At 44.7% G+C, this 21,089-nt stretch overlaps 1 protein-coding gene across 2 annotated transcripts in view; it reads left to right on the forward strand.

Annotated features, from left to right (window-relative positions):
• The window catches only part of LOC126253306 (receptor-type tyrosine-protein phosphatase N2), a 449,946-nt gene that overhangs the window by 57,710 nt on the left and 371,147 nt on the right, over positions 1 to 21,089 (forward strand). The gene's annotated exons all lie outside the window — the stretch shown is intronic.

Genomic DNA, 21,089 nt, shown 5'->3' on the forward strand with positions numbered 1-21,089 from the left:
GCAAAAACAAAATATGTAGTAGGTGCTTACAACGTTTTGGTTCATCGATGTAGTTCTTTAGATTTAACCACCGCACGTTTATATTCTTTCTATTAGGCTGGTGCATAAGTTCGTAGCGTTTTTGTTTTGTGTGTTTATATTCTAGTTGCTATGGATTTATTTAACGATTTTCGTTTTTTTTTTTATTTGAAGTTCACTGTTACTGTTTGAGTTTACATATCGTCATTTTGTCATTCTGTGATAGTGAGTGGAGCTGAGGACGCTAGAAAATGGAGTGCCAAGATGAGAAATGGGAACATTTTCGACGTATTCTTACGTTTGAGTTCAACGGACGATTGACAACAGCGGAGGCAGCCAGAAACATTTGCGCCCTTGATGTGGACAATGGCACTGGACAGACCACGGCAAGAAAATGGCTTTCCCGTTTTAAGGAGGATCGTTTTGACATTTGTGGCTCTCCACATTCTGGAAGACCTTCGATTTTTGACGAAGATCGTTTATAAGTATCACTCCACAACGATCCATACCAGTGTACTCGAGAAGTAGCTAATGTGATGAATGTGATCATTCCACCATCGTGCGACGTTTGCATACAATGGGGAAGGTTCAATAATCGGGTGCATGAGTACCGCATGAGTCCGGAACCGAGCTGCTGCTGCTGCGGCCGCAGGTTTGAATCCTGCCTCGGGCATGGATGTGTGTGATGTCCCTAGTTTAGTTAGGTTTAAGTAGTTCTAAGTCTAGGGGACTCATTACCTCAGATGTTAAGTCCCATAGTGCTCAGAGCCGCCATTTGAACCATTTGGTACCGCATATTCTAAGCCAAAATCACACAAATCATCGGGTGCATCTCTGCTTGCTCGTCACCAATTGGTTGTTGAACAGCACCGACAATTCCTATATTGAATTGTTACTGGTGAACTAGCAACTTCCCGTACAAAGGCCTGCTCACATCCACAAAAGACAGTGTCAAGCATCTGATGGAACAGCGACGGTGTGTTGTAGTACGAATTGCTTCCTCGGTGTGTAATCATCCCTACTGACATTTATTGTCAACAACTGAGACGTCCTACAGACCAGTCCAAGAACGGCCACCAGGAAGACTGCGTGAAGTGATACCACTCTACGATAACGTCCGCCCGCATTCGGCTAGCCCAGTCTCGTCCAAACTGTGCCCCTGGGGCGCCAGCGCCCGCGATCGCCCGCGGCCAGCGCCCCGGGCGAATTCGTACGTTGCTGCAGTGACCTAGCCGCGTCGCTTAGCTGGCCGTGCGGACCCACCAACGGCCCGGCGCGCCTGCCATGCCCCTGTACGTGCGCTTCGTAAGGACGACAGACCACCGCACCATGGACTCACACATCGCCAATTTAAAGAATTTCTGGCTGATATCGAAGCAGAATTCCCGGACATCCCCTACCACGCCGAAGTAAAATGGCTGAGCAGAGGAAAGGTAATTCATTGGTTTTTCTCCTTGAGGGGTGAAATAAATACGTTTTTGGAAATGAAAGGACGTCCAGAAAAATTACTTTGTGATCCTAAGTGGGTGGCGATTTTGGCTTTTTTGAGTGACCTTACTGATCATTTAAATACTTTAAATATTTCATTCCAAGGCGAAAATCAGGCTGTTGTTGATTTAGAGCAGACGATTCAAGCATTAAAAAAAACTAGACAGTGTTAAAGAAGATGTGGATTTATCAGATTATGTTCAAATCATTTGCGAATTACAAGAACAGTTTGAAAACAGATTTTTGGAGATAAGTGAGCTTCAACCGGCCTTAGATATGTTTGTTCGCCCGTTTTCCCTTCGGGCAGAGGACGTCTCACAAGTGCTTCAACTAGAGCTGATTGACCTACAGAGCCATATCCGCCTGAAGGACCGCTTTCTTATGTGTAAAACTTTGGATGACTTTTACAGCTGTGTTCCACGAGAGAAATATCCTCTTTCGCACAAGGACGCGGCCAAAGTTCTCTCAATGTTTGGTTCCACCTATATTTGTGACCGCTTTTTCTCTCTTTTAAAGCTTGCTAAAACTAAGAACCGTTCATTCCTCGGCGATAAAAATTTGACCAATTCCTTGACGTTAGCAGTCTCATGGAATATTGTACCAAGCCTAGACAAAATAGTTTCCTCGAAAAAGAAAAACGTGTAAAATGTTAATCGTCTTCTTTAACATTGTTGACTGGAAGAATTAAAGAGCTTTATAACCTTAATTCTATTTTAAAAAGTTTTCAAACTTGGTCAGTTAAAATTATTACGTACAAAACAGCAAATTAAGGATCCGATTTCTAAACTCTGAAAAGGGATACAAAAAATTGTAGCACGAAGTATAAAAATGGCTGAGCACTATGGGACTTAACATCTGAGGTCATCAGTCCCCTAGAACTTAGAACTACTTAAACCTAACTAACCTAAGGACATCACACACATCTATGCCCGAGGCAGGATTCGAACCTGCGACCGTAGCAGTCGCGCGGCTCCGGACTGAGCGCCTAGAACCGCGAGACCACCGCGGCCGGCCACGAAGTAAAACAAAAAAAAACTTACTTGTAACTACTAACAGTAAGAATGAGATTCTATATCCCTTACATAGAATGAATTCTAAAATAGAATATTTTGTTAACGTTTGATCTGACCGCGGGACAGTCCAGCGCAGAGCAGTGCTGCGCAGTCTCTCTCTCTCTTTCTTTCTCTCTCTCTCTCTCTCTCTCTTTCGCTCCTATGGCGACACTAGCGACACACGGTCGCGGACTGGGCGCTGAACTACACTGCCTTGCGCCCGCCGGGCGCAATTCTTGGATGAGCCTGGGCTAGACTGATAAAAAAACACTATGGAGTTAGTTGGGTTGGGAAGTCATTCCGCACACACCTTATTCACCTGAACTTGCGCCCTCAGATTTTCACCTTTTCTGCTCTGTCGAACAACCTTCAAGGAATTTCCATTCCGGATTAAAATGTGCTCCGAACATGGCTTGACTGTTCGCCCCAAAACCACATGTTTTCTACAGTCGCGGAATCGAAACGTTATCCCAGCGTTGACATACTGTAGCAAGTAGTGAAATACAATATATTATTGATGAATACAGTCTCTGTTATGTGAATCTGTTTTGTTTATTAAACTTACGGGAAAGCGCTACGAAGTTATGCAACACCACTATATGTTACGTTCAGAAAATTTTTCAAGAGGTTTGCTATGTGTCTACTGCCGTGGCCATTCGATCATTTTCTTCAACTCTCCACTCTCAGTTGAATCTGTTTCAATATTCAAGGCTTTGTCTCCCTTTCCAACTATTAAAAAGGAATTAACTCTTCCTTTTGTACCTTAAAGTATGTTCCATGAACCTATCCCTTCCTTCAACCAAGTCGTGCCACAAAGTTCTTTTCTCTCCGATTCGATTCGTCACCTGTTCGTTAGTTATCCGTTCCATGCAAACTTCATCCTTCAGCATTCTTGTGTATCATCACATTTTAGAAGCTTGTATTCTCTTGTCTGTACCTCTTTGCTGAAGGGCTTTCCTTCCGAGCTAAAAACGAAACAAATAATCTTATAACAGGTCTTCCAACACCTAAATTCACATTCGATTTTACGTTTCTCTTTATCATAAAAGATTCTGTGCTCTTCCCAGCCAGCATGTTATAATCCCTTTGTTTCTTCCGTCATCAGTTATTTTGCTGCGCAAAAAGCAATATTTGTCTATTATTTCAAGGGTCTCGGTCTCTAATATACGTAAGTCCCCAAACTTCAACTGACTTCATTCGACTAGAGGCCATTACCCTTGATAAACTCTTATTGGCGTTCGTCGTACGACATCTTTTCATTTCATTCAACTATTTCTCTAAGTCCTCTGCCGACCCTGACATTTCTTTTATTGTTTCTCCCTGACCTTAAATCTTTTCCCGACATTCTTCATAAAACTGTAATATCAAACATTCGTAGGTGCGTTAGCAGTCGGCCGCACACCACAAATAATGAAGAGAAGTCTGAGGCAATACCATGTCGAGATGGTGTACAATGGCCACGGAATGCCGGCATTCCTCCGGCAGTAGAGCAGCAGCCTCATAGCCGCTGCTGTGGGACGGCCTTATTGCGGATCACCGGAGCTGGCCTCCCGGCTGATGAAGACATTCCAACGCAGGCCGTGAGCTCGACGCCGCCTGAAGAATGTCCGATGGCTGCGTCTGGGATTGCAACCTCGCCTCTTTGCCCTCTTTTATCTAATGTCTTACGTGGGAGGTCACACCTACCAATACTGATGAAATTCGGCGTACTTATTGTGGACCGCTTGAAAATAATTTCTGCGAAAGTAATTCATTACGATTCCTTTGTCGATAACATCTAGGTCATAAGTCATGACGGAAGATTCGTTTCGTACTAGTTATAATTGTTAGAACGTTCGAGAGTAAAACAATTCTATTCATACATACAGTACTTATACGTAATACACTGCCGCAAAAAATTAGTGCTCCCTTTTAGAGGTTTCCAATTCACTCAAGATTTATTGCTGTAACTGCTGTATATGAAGTACATGAAATGATTACATTACAGATGAAAAGGGCAAGCGGCTCTAAGGTACTAGGTTTCGACTCACGCTCAAACACCCTTATTAGTACACCTCCATGGGTGGCATTGCCGGCCCTCACTCAGGGATCCAGTCGAACGTAGAGATGGCGAATACTATCCTGGGATACGTTATACCACGGCTTCCCAACCTGTTCAAATAGTTCTGTGAGAGTCTTTGACCGACGAGTCATTCCAGTCATATCGTGCTCCATTGGAGACAAATTCGGGGAGATCGTGGTGGCCAGGGAAGTTGTTGCATGTCTTGTAGAGCACGTTGGATTTCACTTTTTTTTTTTTTCATCAGTCTACTGACTGGTTTGATGCGGCCCGCCACGAATTCCTTTCCTGTGCTAACCTCTTCATCTCAGAGAAGCACTTGCAACCTACGTCCTCAATTATTTGCTAGACATATTCCAATCTCTGTCTTCTACAGTTTTTGCCCTCTACAGCTCCCTCTAGTACCATGGAAGTCATTCCCTCATGTCTTAGCAGATGTCCTATCATCCTGTCCCTTCTCCTTATCAGTGTTTTCCACATATTCCTTTCCTCTCCGATTCTGCGTAGAACCTCCTCATTCCTTACCTTATCAGTCCACCTAATTTTCAACATTCGTCTATAGCACAACATCTCAAATGCTTCGATTCTCTTCTGTTCCGGTTTTCCCACAGTCCGTGTTTCACTACCATACAATGCTGTACTCCAGACGTACATCCTCAGAAATTTCTTCCTCAAATTAAGGCCGGTATTTGATATTAGTAGACTTCCCTTGGCCAGAAATGCCTTTTTTGCTATAGCGAGTCTGCTTTTGATGTCCTCCTTGCTCCGTCCGTCATTGGTTATTTTACAGTGTTTGCAAGAGCATTATACGGTTGGAACAAGACGTCACCTTCATGTTGTAAGAACGGGTCTAAAACACAACGCACGTACTCGGCGCGGGTTAGCACCCTCTCCAGAAACACCAAAAGTGAACGAGCGTTGAAACATCTCGCACCCCAGCCCGTGAGACCTGGGGTGAAGCCATTGTGAATGCAGAGACAGAGCTCACCAGGTCTACATCGTACTCGCAAGCGACCATCACTTGGGTGCAGGCAGAATGGGATTTCCGCGCTGAAGACTACGGCGTGCCATTCCATCTTCAAGTGATCCTCTGACGGTACCAGTCGAGACGTCGACGTCGATACCGTGGCTTGGGTGAAAGGCGAGCTAAAGATGTGCGTGCCAGTAGCCCCGCTGCTAATAACCGGTTCGCAACAGTTTGTGTTAAGACGTCTGGGTCCACAACCCCTGTTACCTGTCCTGTGGTAGCTGTACGATCTGCCCCTGCTGCCCTTACAATAAGACGGTCATCGCGGTGTTTGTACTGCGTGAACGTCTAGAACACCGTCTGTGGGTGTGGGCATTTTGCGTGACCACTGACATCAGCATCGTTGCGCAACTGATGCAGCACGTCCAACTTAAGTAGCCATTCCCCGCAAGGACCATCCGGCCACTCGGAAGGCCACAGTTTGACCCCTTTGAAACTCGCTCAATTGCCCGTAGAGAGGCGAGTGCGTCTCCGTGGAAAGGTTTCCTGCTTCCTGGACATGTCTGCACCACGCTGAGCACTCTCGCTGTCAACTTTCCCTTTTTTTCAGTCTTCTGATTGGGTTGATGCAGCCCGCCACCAATTTATCTCTTGGGCCAACCTCTTCATCTCAGAGTAGCGCTTGCAACTTAAGTCCTCAGTTATTTACTGGATGTATTCCAGTCTCTGCCTTCCTCTATAGTTTTTTACCCTCTACCGATCCCTCTAGTACCATGGAAGTTATTCCCTGATGTCCTACCGTCCTACCCCTTCTTCTGTTTTTTTTTCATATATTCCTTTCCTCTCCGATTCTCTGAAGAACCACCTCATTCCTTACATTATCAGTCCAGGATTTCCCATTAAAGGGCAGACACGGATGGGGCTCTGGTAACTCTGCCTTTACGCTATGTGTTGGCGGATGACGCTCAAAGCATTACAGTACATGTTGAAGAGAATGAGGAACACATATATCTATGCGAGAACATAATTAACATACAGAATTGTACCATCACAAGAACCGCCATAAACAAGGTAAGCCTCGACCACGCTTTATGGCCGGATAGGAAACATTTCCGGGACGCTAAACGCAATTCCTGTGACTGGTTCATTACTTATTTGACTTTTTTCTCCATACACACAAGTACACTAACACATACGAATGTATTGGTTCGCCGGCCGAAGTGGCCGTGCGGTTAAAGGCGCTGCAGTCTGGAACCGCAAGACCGCTACGGTCGCAGGTTCGAATCCTGCCTCGGGCATGGATGTTTGTGATGTCCTTAGGTTAGTTAGGTTTAACTAGTTCTAAGTTCTAGGGGACTAATGACCTCAGCAGTTGAGTCCCATAGTGCTCAGAGCCATTTGAACCATTTTTTTTTGTATTGGTTCTTGTTTGCGACACTCGAGGCTCAAGCCTTACGAGGTGTGGCTAGAAAAAAACCGGACTAGTACTGGTGAAACAATAAAACGAATGCAATAAGGCTGAAAGTCGCGTGGCCTGTCACGTGACTCTCGCTCCGCCTACTGCTCGAGTTTCATCTGCCTCCTGCACTCAGTCTGCCCGTGGCGTCTTGTTTTAAGTAGTTGACGTTTTGTCTGTGCGTCGGAAAATGTTGAGTGTACAGAAAGAACAGCGTGTTAACATCAAATTTTGTTCCAAACTAGGAAAATCTGCAAGTGAAACGTTTGTAATGTTACAACAAGTGTGCGGCGATGATTGTTTATCGCGAAAACAAGTGTTTGAGTGGTTTAAACGATTTAAAGATGGCCGCGAAGACACCAGTGATGACACTCGCACTGGCAGACCATTGTCAGCAAAAACTGATGCAAACATTGAAAAAATCGGTAAACTTGTTCGACAAGATCGCCGTTTAACAATCAGAGCAGTGTCTAACAGGAGTTGACAAGGAAAGTGTCGAACAAGTTTACCGATTTTTGCAATGTTTGCATCAGTTTTTGCTGACAATGGTCTGACAGTGCGAGTGTCATCACTGGTGTCTTCGCGGCCATCTTTAAATCGTTTAAACCACTCAAACACTTAAGTTCGCGATAAACAATCATCGCCGTACACTTGTTGTAACATTACAAACGTTTCAATTGCAGATTTTCCTAGTTTGAAACAAAATTTGATGTTAACACGCTGTTCTTTCTGTACACTCAACATTTTCCGACGCACAGACAAAACGTCAACTACTTAAAACAAGACGCCACGGGCAGACTGAGTGCAGGAGGCAGATGAAACTCGAGCAGTAGGCGGAGCGAGAGTCACGTGACAGGCCATGCGACTTTCAGCCTTATTGCATTCGTTTTATTGTTTCACCAGTACTAGTCCGGTTTTTTTCTAGCCACACCTCGTATATAGGAGTCAGATATCGACCATCAGTGTACAATTATTTGTGTGAAATTAGAATTATATTAATACCTTCAGCTGCTGACGGGCGTTGATATATAACAACGGGAACATGTGAAAATGTGTGCCCCGACCGGAACTCGAACCCGGGATCTCCTGCCTACATGGCAGACGCTCTATCCATCTGAGCCATCGAGGGCACGGAGGATAGTGCGACTGCAGGGATTATCTCGCGCACGCCTCCCGCGTGTATGTCCACACACTACATTCGTAGTGTCCCACCCCAACACACTTATTACTCGTGGAAGACATTCTTACTAAGTCCCGTAAGAGTTCGGGGAATATGTGTACATCCGCACAGAAGAAGAAGGTCATGGCCGCTATTGCCAGAACTATATACTTATATGAAGATGGTATCTGTTCTTTCGGACATGTCCCTGCAGTCGCACTATCCTCCGCTCCCTCGGTGGCTCAGATGGATAGACCGTCTGCCATGTAAGCAGGAGATCCCGGTTTCGAGTTCCGGTTGGGGCACACATTTCCACCTGTCCCCGTTGGTATATATCAACGCCCGTCAGCAGCTGGAGGTATTAATATAATTCTAATTTCGTTCTAGACGGCTGCAGGTCATCAATGTGTCTGTTCTTTCGGACATGTGTGTGTGTGTGTCTCCTGAGCCAGGTTTAGGAGTGAAAACGGTGCTCAGGAATTCACATTCAAGCAAGTAACACTATCACTTAATACAACCAGATAGTGGGAAATAATCTCGTGAAATGAGAAAGAAAGTAGACTTAAATGCTGACCGTTTTGAGAGCACATATGAAAATTACATGGTATTTATTATTACTATTATTATTAAAAAGATGCGTCCGTGTCGTAGTGAATGTTTCGTGCAGCCTTTCACATGTATGACGGCGAATCCGAACACAACAATAAAAATGATTCATCCGGCCAGGCGACATAGTTCCATTTAAAAAATGCTGCATGACGTTGTCATATAATCCAACTGATCCAGGAGTGACGTTACAACACAATGAATTGTAACAAATACATTTAATTAGTTATGTGAGGGTGAATATACGACTTAGATTTATAGGGCGCCTTTTGAAAGCATCTGCATATACGATTCTTGTGCGACCTACTCTTTTGTAGTTAGCAATGAGTGTTTGAGATCTTCGCCAATTATCCCGAAGGGCATGATGGAAGAATTTCAGAGACATCCGTTTAGCGTGTACTCGAGCCTCAAGGAGATATTCAGGGGACTTAATTAGAATCATTTAAAGAAATACGAGGTTTTGTTATGAAATGCTACTGTGCAAATTATGGTAACAAGTGTTCCAGTAAATTATACTTCCTCGCCAATGGAACTCACGGTAAGACCATAAAATTTAAAGAACCAAAAGTTCACAGGGACTCTGAAACAATTCTAGCGTCCTCATCGTGTACTTCACGTAAGAACAGAATAGAAATTTGGGATAGCATTACCCTTTCCGTCACTCTATTTGTGAATAGTATAAGAAAGAGGATTACGTATATTGGTAAGAATTCCAAGATATATTTTTCGATGATTTTCCCGGTTACCAATTGCTTTCTTCTGCACAATAGTTTCATGACTGATCCTCTCATATTCGTCAGATGTTACGGGGGACAATTTTACGTGTACCTGCTGTCTATACACAAGACTTGAGTTATTCCGCCATCAAAATAATATGAATGATAATTTAAACTTTAAATTTGATTTTGTTTTTCGTAAAAGGAAATATGACATTTTTCAGCAGGAATATATCAAAGTGAAAATAAAAAATCAAGAATTATGCACGTCACTGTCGATCTTGGAAAACATCATAGCTACGCTGAACGTTTCTCTTGCAGGAGAGATTCAGTGGATCCTAAGTACGAGGCGCTGAGTTCTATCTGACAGCTACGGCTTTTTTTTTCTTTTTTGCAAGCAATGAACTGTGTAGATCCTGTGATTTTTATTTCAAGAAGGTTGACTTTGTCTTGGCGCCAAGCTCTGTTGCCCCAATCCGCACCAACGCACGCAGCGCTTCTTGCCATTTCATAGCCTAGTTTCGATTCGCCCGAGCTCCGTTCGGCCAGTGAACCATAAAACTGCTACTCTGTCTTTCGACTACGCTTGTATCTCAACACAAAAGAAGCTCCAAGGAGGCTGTGAGAAAACAGAGGAACGTAGGAAGTAAAACTACCACGGTAGTGTAGCTCTTTCCCCCCTCCCTCATTCAGTACATCCCTGTAGAGCAGCAGTTCCAAACCGTATTTCATAAGGGAAGCTTGCAGAAATAAATCGTGCCTCTCGGAAACTCTCCTACAGTTTATCACGGTAAACCCACAAAGAATAAGACTGAATATTACTCTAATTGGTTTAATACATTAAAAGGTTACTTTTGAGCACCTCACAGGAAGATCAATGCCTCTGAGAAGTCATTTTTTCCTTCGCTGGAACGTTTGAGAGTTTAATCCCCTGATGCAACGTTACAATCCGAGCAGAATTTAATCAAGTTGACAGCAGAGGCGGTGGTTTGCGCTCTCTGTTGTTTAAATGCTCTCCCGGAATTTCAGTTTTAATTTTTTATGTGGAGTACCACGATAATATACGCGCTGTTAAGTGAAGCCTTTTGCTCAGCTTACTTTCATTCGTATTAGAGAAGTAATGTGCCTCACCCATACATTTACGCACCTTCAAACTTAACGTATTTAGGTCCCAGGAGCGTTCACTTCACGTAATTTGAAGCATGCGTGAGTCACTAGTCGGTGTATCTCATAAAGTGCGATGTATTTTCGCTAAGAAGCAGCGAAACTGTAGTTTATGGGTAGGTAGTACGGAAACATGACTCCCGCCGTAAAAGTTCCGTTAGCTCGGATGGACTGCTTTTAGCGTTACAAACAAGGGTAGTCTGCCATTGTTTCCCATCTCATCACAAGCCTTCGAGGAGCGCCGCCTGTGAAATGAGGTACGCTGGCTGCACTGCGATGTTCATAGTCGTTCTTTGGTTTGTCATCCACGATTCTGGGTAATGTAGCTGATATACGAGGTGTGGCTAGAAAAAAAACCGGACTAGTACTGGTGAAACAATAAAACGAATGAAATAAGGCTGAAAGTCGCGTGGCCTGTCACGTGACTCTCGCTCCGTCTACTGCTCGAGTTTCATCTGCCTCCTGCACTCAGTCTGCCCGTGGCGTCTGTTTTAAGTAGTTGACGTTTTGTCTGTGCGTCGGAAAATGTTGAGTGTACAGAAAGAACAGCGTGTTAACATCAAATTTTGTTTCAAACTAGGAAAATCTGCAAGTGAAACGTTTGTAATGTTACAACAAGTGTACGGCGATGATTGTTTATCGCGAACACAAGTGTTTGAGTGGTTTAAACGATTGAAAGATGGCCGCGAAGACACCAGTGATGACACTCGCACTGGCAGACCATTGTCAGCAAAAACTGATGCAAACATTGAAAAAATCGGTAAACTTGTTCGACAAGATCGCCGTTTAACAATCAGAGCAGTGTCTGAGTTAACAGGAGTTGACAAGGAAAGTGTTAGGCAGATTCTTCATGAAAGTTTCAACATGAACAAAGTGTGTTCAAAAATGGTTCCAAAGTGTCTCACAATTGAACAGAAGGAACGCCGAAGAATGATTTGTTCTGACATCCTGGAAAACATTGAAAGTGATCCCACCTTCTTACAAAATGTTATTACTTGCGATGAATCGTGGTTTTTTACTTACGATCCCGAAACTAAACGCCAATCGATGCATTGGAAAACTCCTGGTTCTCCACGACAAAAAAAAAAGCACGAATGTCAAAATCGAAATTCAAGGCAATGATGATTTTTTTTTTTTTTACATCAAAGGGATTGTGCACATTGATTGGGTACCAGAGGGACAAACAGTGAATCAGCATTACTACATTAGCGTCCTGGCTACCCTACGTGAGCGAGTACGGAGAAAACGGAACGATTTGTGGAGAAAAAAGTCATGGATCCTTCACCAAGACAATGCCCCAGCTCACAGTGCGTTGTCAGTGAAGACGTTTTTGGCAAAACACAACATTCCCATCTTAGATCATCCACCCTACTCACCTGATTTGGCCCCCTGTGACTTTTTTCTTTTCCCTAAAGTCAAGTCAGCTTTGAAAGGAACTAGATTTGAGACTATTGAAGCAGTAAAAGAAAAAGCGACGGAAGTAATGTATGGACTTACCGAAAATGATCTGCAGCATTGCTATGAACAGTGGAAAATTCGTATGGAGCGGTGTAGAGACCGAGGAGGAGAGTACATTGAAGGAGATAACATGAAATTGTAAATAATTGTAAATAAATGTTTTTTCCAGCATCAGTCCGGTTTTTTTCTAGCCGCACCTCGTACACTTTTCTTTCGGTTACTGAACGACTTCTTTTTAAATCCAGAAAATTTAACATTTTGAAATAATAACATAAATAGAACAGGAAGCGAACTCACTTCATAAATAATTACATACTTTACGACACATTCACATTTCAGTCTTCCACGTGGAAATCTGTAAGAAATTGTCCATAGAGTTATTTCTTACGTGACACATTTGTAGAATTCACACGAAAGTTTCTTTTTTCTTTTACATAAGCCTTTACGTCACATTATTGTCATAAGCTTTACTTGTTGGTACCTTGAGAAGCTTCACATATGTAATCCTGTATTTTCGATGGCCAGTAATTTTCTGGTGTTCATCTCGTAAGTATGCCAGGTATTGTAGGTTGGTGCAAATGGTTCAAATGGCTCAGAGCACTATGGGACTTAACTTCTGAGGTCATCAGTCTCCCAGAACTTAGAACTACTTAAACCTAGCTAACCTAAGGACAACACACACATCCATGTCCGAGGCAGGATTCGAACCTGCGACCGTAGCGGTCGCGCGGTTCCAGACTGCAGCGCCTACAACCGCTCGGCCACTTCGGCCGGCTGTAGTAGGTTGTTTATCTTTGGAACTGCGGAATAGATACGTCCTGTTGAGCAGCGAGGTGTCTGAGTGTGATCAGTCGTCACCCCAAACGGAGTGTCCACTCGTTCCAACATTCCAGGAGTCACAGCTGTGTGTGGTCGGCCAGCACTCGGGAGATGGGACAGGTTTGCGCGACCTTGCGTTGATGACAGACGCCTCACCCAACGACTCTACGTATTTTTATTCACTGTCTAGTCTCCGTAGACATTGTATGAGCGCCTACGCTTATCTCCGATGCTCTGGCTTTCCGCCGAAAGAAATTCAATGACAGCTCGCCGCTTGGACCGCACCTCCGTTTGGAGCATTATGGGCAGAGCCCTCCCACCAGCTCTGGCTTTCTACGATCTGACGCGTCAGTTGGACAGAATTCGCAACTAAATCCCTCACGAAGACATCCAACAACACCATCAATCAATGCTAAGCCGAATAACTGCTTGTATAATGGCCAGAGGTGGAGACCAATGCGTTATTGGTTTGCTCAAATTATAAGCTTTTTCTCTTGAAGAAATCGTCCGAGCCGGCCGCGGTGGTCTAGCGGTTCTGGCGCTGCAGTCCGGAACCGCGGGACTGCTACGGTCGCAGGTTCGAATCCTGCCTCGGGCATGGGTGTGTGTGCTGTCCTTAGGTTAGTTAGGTTTAAGTAGTTCTAAGTTCTAGGGGACTTATGACCTAAGATGTTGAGTCCCATAGTGCTCAGAGCCATTTCAACCATTTGAACCAAATCGTCCGATTTTTCTGAAATTATAATTGTTCGTGGTTTTATGAGTCCAAAAACGATTTTTTTCCATTTTGAATTCAATATAGGTACCTAAAATTTTTGAAATTTCCCTCCTAGTTTTATTTCCTCACTATGTGTTACACTTATCATTGGTGTAGTACGTTACCGCCAAACTGAAATATTGTACCTCTTTGAAGTTGAAAGTGAGACCATTCGCAGAGAAAACAGTATCACTTAAGAATATTTTTTATCATTTCTCCTGTTAGTTTATGTAAGTTCAAAATGGTTCAAATGGCTCTGAGCACTATGGGACTCAACTGCTGAGGTCATTAGTCCCCTAGAACTTAGAACTAGTTAAACCTAACTAACCTAAGGACATCACAAACATCCATGCCCGAGGCAGGATTCGAACCTGCGACCGTAGCGGTCTTGCGGTTCCAGACTGCAGCGCCTTTAACCGCACGGCTACTTCGGCCGGCAGTTTATGTAAGTCTGAATTGATTATAGCACTAGTGTCATCCGCAAAAAAACTAATTCTCTTTGTTATACAATATGTCAAGTAAGGGCGTGGTAGGCGTTAGACACAGATGGTAAAATATATCATGTTAATTCTTTCACAACCCAACAGAGAGAACCTTTATCCTTCATGCAATGTCCATTACTTTACTCTGAATTCTTCACTGAGACACACATGAAGAGATACGAGTGCAACTTACGCTTCGCGTTCATCAAAGATGTTTGATGCCGACTGCCAAGCGTTGTTTCAGTGACAGAAACGAAAACTGGATATTGCAGGAGGACAAAGATCCAAAGCACCGCAGCAGGCTTTGCAGTGACTGAAAAAAGTAGAAAGGAGTGCAGCTACTGGATTAGCCCTCACAGTAGCCTGACGATAAACGTACTGAAAGCTTGTGGTCTTACATCGAAAAGAAATTACAAGATCTAAAGATCTCCACTTTGAAACAGCTGTTATCGAATATTCGAGGCTTTAGGAGGCTTCTTCCACGTGAATACGCGAAAACTTTGTTCAAGCAATCCTTGGAGATGCCAAGCAGTTATTGATTCTGAGGGCTGCTGGATATATTCTTAATTGTATATTCTTGTGCTCGTATTTGATGAATGATTATGGTTTAGCTTTTTCACGATAAAGGATGACAGCCAAAACAGTTGCAGGATAAAAATTTATTAAATTTAATAAATTTTTATCCTGCAACTGTTTTGGCTGTCATCCTTTATCGTGAAGAATTTCAACAGTTGCTGTTTCAGCCATGTTTAAGATCTTGTTTAGCTTTTTCTTAGATACATTTTTCTGTTGATTAAGATGGCCCCGATCTCACTTAACAGAGGGTATATTATTCGGAAGGTCCATAACTCATATGAGAAATAATACTGTACCTAAAATTGAGCCTTGTGGAACTCCATCAGCAATTTCCGTCCAGCCAAAAGATTCTCCCCTGCTTACATTGCATAAATTATTAACTATCTGCATTCTTTTGGTTAGATCTGAAGTTATCCATTGGTTGCCTTCACGACCAGTTCCATAAAATCCCAGTTTACTTGGGAAAAGCAGTAAAATGCCTTAGATAAGTCACAGAAAATACCAACTGGCGCTATTTTGTTACTTAATGCTCGTAAAATTTCCTAAGTGAACGCGTAAATGGCATTTGCAGTTACGCAGCTCTTCTGAAATCCAAACTGTGATTAACCGGCGAGTAGCTGTTTGCTTCCCGAACCCGCTACTTTGGGCTCTAGTTCGGGACTGACACAGCTTCACGCTCAGACCAGGGCCGAGATTAGGCGGGCGTCGAGCGGAAGCTGATAAGCCGTGGAAATGGCGCCGCTTTATCGGTTGGCCGTAGCGTAATAGGGGGCAGCCGATACCGGGCCGGCAGCGCGGCATTACGGTGGCCGCGGTATTCTGCACGTGTCACCGGCCGGCGCTGCAGCGCGGTACGGGCGCACTGCACTTACCAACACTTCCGCACAGATTCCACAGTCGCGGACTGCAAAGAATTACACTACTGGCCATTAAAATTGCTACACCAAGAAGAAATGCACATGATAAAAGGGTAGTCATTGGACAAATATATTATACTAGAACTGACATGTGATTACATTTTCACGCAATTTGGGTGCATAGATCCTGAGAAATCAGTACCCAGAACAACCACCTCTGGCCGTAATAACGGCCTTGATACTCCTGGGCATCGAGTCAAGCAGAGCTTGGATGGCGTGTACAGGTACAGCTGCCCATGCAGCTTCAACACGATACCACAGTTCAACAAGAGTAGTGACTGGCGTATTGTGACGAGCCAGTTGCTCGGCCACCATTGACCAGACGTTTTCAGTTGGTGAGAGATCTGGAGAATGTACTGGCCAGGGCAGCAGTCGAACATTTTCTGTATCCACAAAAGCCCGTACAGGACCTGCAACATGCGGTCGTGCATTATCCTGCTGAAATGTAGGGTTTCCCAGGGATCGAATGAATGGTAGAGCCACGGGTCGTAACACAACTGAAATGTAACGTCCACTGTTCAAAGTGCCGTCAATGTGAACAAGAGGTGACGGAGACGTGTAACCAATGGCACCCCATACCATCACGCCGGGTGATACGCCAGTATGGCGATGACGGATACAGGCTTCCAATGTGCGTTTCCCGCGATGTCGCCAAACACGGATTCGACCATCATGATGCTGTAAACAGAACCTGGATTCATCCGAAAAAATCACGTTTTGCCATTCGCGCACCCAGGTTCGTCGTTGAGTACACCTTCGCAGGCGCTCCTGTCTGTGATGCAGCGTCAAGGGTAGCCGCAGCCATGGTCTTCGAACTGATAGTCCATGCTGCTGTAAACGTCGTCCAACTGTTCGTGCAGATGGTTGTTGTCTTGCAAACGTCCCCATCTGTTGAGTCAGGGATCGAGACGTGGCTGCACTATCCGTCACAGCCATGCGGATAAGATGCCTGTCATCTCGGCTGCTAGTGATACGAGGCCGTTGGGATCCAGCACGGCGTTCCGTATTACCCTCCTGAACCCACCGATTCCATATTCTGCTAACAGTCATTGGATCTCGACCAACGCGAGCAGCAATGTCGCGATAGGCTACAATCCGACCTTTATCAAAGTCGGAAACGTGACGGTAGGCATTACTCCTCCATACACGAGGCATCACAACAACGTTTCACCAGGCAACGCCGGTCAACTACTGTTTGTGTATGAGAAATTGGATGGAAACTTTCCTGATGTCAGCACGTTGTAGGTGTCGCCACCGGCGCCAACCTAGTGTGAATTCTCTGAAAAGCTAATCATTTGCATATCACAGCATCTTCTTCCTGTCGGTTAAATTTCGCGTCTATAGCACGTCATCTTCGTGGTGTAGCAATTTTAATGGCCAGTAGTGTAATAACGAGCTGGCGTTAGGTCCGCTACGCTTAACTGCATCACAGATGTTTCACGCGCTTACGTCGTAAAGATCTAGTGCTACTACTCTAAGCCTTTACTATCGCACCAGTTTACGAACATATCCTCTACGACATAAGCTTGCATTATTTCGTAGCTCTTTGTAAAACAATACGCAAACGCAGACATACATACACTCACAGATTGAGCAAATCATCGGGTCTCATTTGAAGCGGCACTCATTAATGAAGAGGATCCTACCCCTGTCAATGAGATTCCAATCCGAAGACGTATCTGGAGACACCCCAGACAGCGAAGGGTTATCAACCTGACTGTCGCATGGCGTGCGTCCTGAAAACCGGGAATAAAGATCTGGAGTGCCATTTCTTTTCAAAGCAGAAGCCCTTTGGTTGTCATCCGTGGCACCATTACAACACAGCTGTATGTCCACTATATTCTGCGCCCCGTTCTGCTGCCCTTCATGGCAAGCCATCCTGGAGTTACATTTCAGCAAGATAATGCCCGCCCGCAAACGCTGAGAGTTTCTACTGCTTGGCCTCGCGCCTGCCAAACACTACCCTGGCCAGCAAAGTCGCCAGATCTCTCCTCAATTGAGAACTTCTGGTACATTATGGACAGGACCTACCAACCAGCTCTAGATTTTGACGATCTAACGCCCTCAGAAGGGCATCCAATAACTGCATCAGGCCAGTGAAAAGCTGAATATCTGCTTGCATAAGGACTAGAGGTGGACCAATGTGTTATTGACTTGCTCAATTTGTAAATGTGGCGGACAGACTCTTGAATAAATCATCCAATTTTTCTGAATCTTTAATCATTCCTTTTCTGTACATGTACATCTCATCTCCTGATTTCCATACCATTGGGTAATTCCTTCGTGGTGCATACTTTTTTTGTCTTACAGTGTGCATGGGCTGAGACAAATACATTGTCTCTTCAAATGCATCCAGACACCCTTATGCGATGCGTAATTGGCACTATATGTCACGAGAGATGGATCTGACAGTATGAAAGGTGGTGTAGGGTATCGTGCTGTCAGTACAGAAGCAATAAAAGCAGAATCTGTCGGTCAGGAGAGCTCAGTCAATTTCGAATGTGGACTAGTCGATGCATGTCACCTACTTCGAAGAATTCAAATGTCGTGATGGATTTCCCAAAGTTTCCCAAGTTGATATGACAGTGAAGTAGAACTGTGAAGGAACAACCACAGGTAAACCAAGGCCATGTGGACACTATTTACCGATGGATAGGGACAGTCGACGATTGATGTGGGTGGTCGTAAAAAAATCACATGAAATCAGCGGAAGGAATCACTGGTGAGCAGGGAATTAAAAAGATGGGGTGTAATTGTCGAACAGCTCCTCGTAAGCTACGTTTCTGCAGTCAGTGCTAAGCGTCAGTTGAGGTACCGTTAAGAGCGAAGCCTCTGGACTGTATATGACTGGAAACAAGTGATTTGCTATGATGAATCATGCTATCTCCTGTGGCACTCCAATGGAAGGTTTCGATTTTCGTGATTACCTGGAGAACATCACCTGCTGAGCTAGTAACAGCAGCCGGCAAAGAGATTGCAGGATGATCGATAGAGGCCAAAGACAGACTCGCAAGAAACGCGCCGCCAACGGCCTCTCGGCCGCCAACATTAAGATCGCCGCCACGGGCTGGAGGGCCCAGTCAGTTCCAGTCTGTCATTCAGTGAGTCACCGAGACATAAGTAGCAGCCCAGTCACTTGCAGTCAAAGCTTTACGCCTCGCCTGGGCCTGTAAACACCGACTTTAGACTGTTGATGACTGGAAACATGTTGCCTGATCGGACGAGTCTCGTTTCAAATTGTATCGAGCAGATGGACGTGGACCCTGCATGTCAGCAGTGGATTGTTCAAGCTGCTGGAGGTTCTGTATTGGTGTGAGGCGTGTGCAGTTGGAGTGATATGGGACCCCTGATACGTCTAGATATGACTGACAGGTGACACGTATGTAAGCTGTTGTTGGGTTGTTTTTGGGGGAGGAGGCCAAACAGCGAGGTCATTGGTCTCATCGGATCAGGTAAGGAAGTCAGCCGTATCCTTTCAAAGGAATCATCACGGCATTAGCCTGGAACGATTTAGGGAAATCACCGAAAACCTAAATCAGGACCGCTGGACGCGGGATTGAACTGTCGTCCTCCCGAATGCGGGTCCAGTGTGCTAACCACTGCGGCACGTCGCTCGGTCGCGTACGTAAGCATTATGTCATCTGCATCCATAGATGTCCATTATGCATTCCGAAGGATTTGGGCAATTTCAGTAAGACAACGCGACACCCCACACGTCTAGAATTGCAGCAGAGTGGCTCCAGGAACACTCTTCTGAGTTTAATCACTGTCGCTGGCCACCAGACTCCCCAGACATGAACATTATTGAGCATATCTGGGATGCCATGCAATGTGCTGTTCCACCACCGAGTATTCTTACGGGTTCATGGACAGCCTGCATTAGTCGAGTCCATGCCACGTCGTGTTGCGGCACTTCTGTGTGCTCGCGGGGGCCCTACACCATATTAGGCTGGTGTACCAGCTTCTTTGACTCCTTAGTGTATTTGAGATCCCCTGTCGATAGCCCTCATTACTTCACGCGAATGGAGAGTTAGTTGTGTTTCACAAGAACGATATTTTCTGAATCCCTGCTGACTAGGTGATAACAGATCGTCTTCCTTCATGATGTTCAGTTTTATACTCGTTACTGCTAATTCGGACATCGTACTCACTTATGCAGGCTGTTCATTTAATGGAGGCAACAAGAAACGTATTTTGAGTGCCGTGAGTGACTAGGGCCACTTTTTATCCGTGTAAGTACGAAACAAAAATAGCGCCTAACCCACCCGTTCCAAACAAAACAACATTCTGCAGCAAAGCACGCGAGGGCTTGAAAATACACGTCCTGCAGTATAACAGCTTAACATGATAGTTTGACACGCGTGTGTCAGTGAAACGGTGAGATTCCGTTTAGAGCTGCCATCATCAAAACCGCATCTGCGGCGCCGAGAGCCGTGTGCCGGTGTGATTTCGACGTAATTCAAGCGCTGGCTTTTCAGTTGCCGCCTGCTCTACTGGCGGTTTAATTAACCGCCTGCCGCTCGCAGATGATAGGATCCGCCGCAGCCATTCTGTGTGCGACATGCGCAGTGCATTCCGTGCAGCTCTGTGGGCTGTGGTCAAGTCTATGTCTGTACAACGCTAAGCATACGGCAGCGCGGCTAAATATACTGAATTAGTCAAAAATCACAAACACAGTTGATTACAGTGTCAGCACAACATTGCTGCACAAAGTTGTCTCTCACAAGTGAACCGGTGGCACTGGAATCCGCTTGGAACTCTCGTGGCGATTCGCCAGCGGAGAGTAATTATTTTTCTTTTATTGTCTTTCGCTCTTCATTCATTTATTCGTTCCTACCATATGCGCATTGTTAGAGACTACAAATGCCCACTTGTGAATAGAACTACAGCGACGAAAGTGCTGCTCGCACGCACCTGTCACATGTAGGCTACTAGAAATCACGTGATTTTGAGACTACGAACTTGTCGAGGCATGTTCGGAGCGTGTAATGGTACTTTGACTACCGCGCCTCCGCCAATACAAAGATATAATTTACGATCGCGCACGCAGAAGAGCGCTGCGCCAGCGACCGATTTTTATAAATAATTTTGTCCGTCTTTTTACTTTTTGCGTAGGTTTTTGTTTTTAACAAGTAATTGATGACACTCTCTCTCTTGTCTTCATACGAAAGACGTGTATTTTTCGGCGATGTGTTGAATGTGCTTTTGGGTGGAAATTAAAATTATATTACAAAGCGAGGTTGTTTCAATAGTGATTCGAGGTGGTTATCGCCAAATTTCTAAATTGATCATGACAGTGACAACTTGAAGAAGTTTTCAACAGACGGAGAAAAGTGAAAGACGGGTCGTCCTACAAGAGAAATTAGGACAGCCATGAAGACTATATTGTAATTAATAT

The sequence above is a fragment of the Schistocerca nitens genome, chromosome 4 (assembly GCF_023898315.1).
Source record: "Schistocerca nitens isolate TAMUIC-IGC-003100 chromosome 4, iqSchNite1.1, whole genome shotgun sequence".
NCBI lineage: Eukaryota > Metazoa > Arthropoda > Insecta > Orthoptera > Acrididae > Schistocerca > Schistocerca nitens.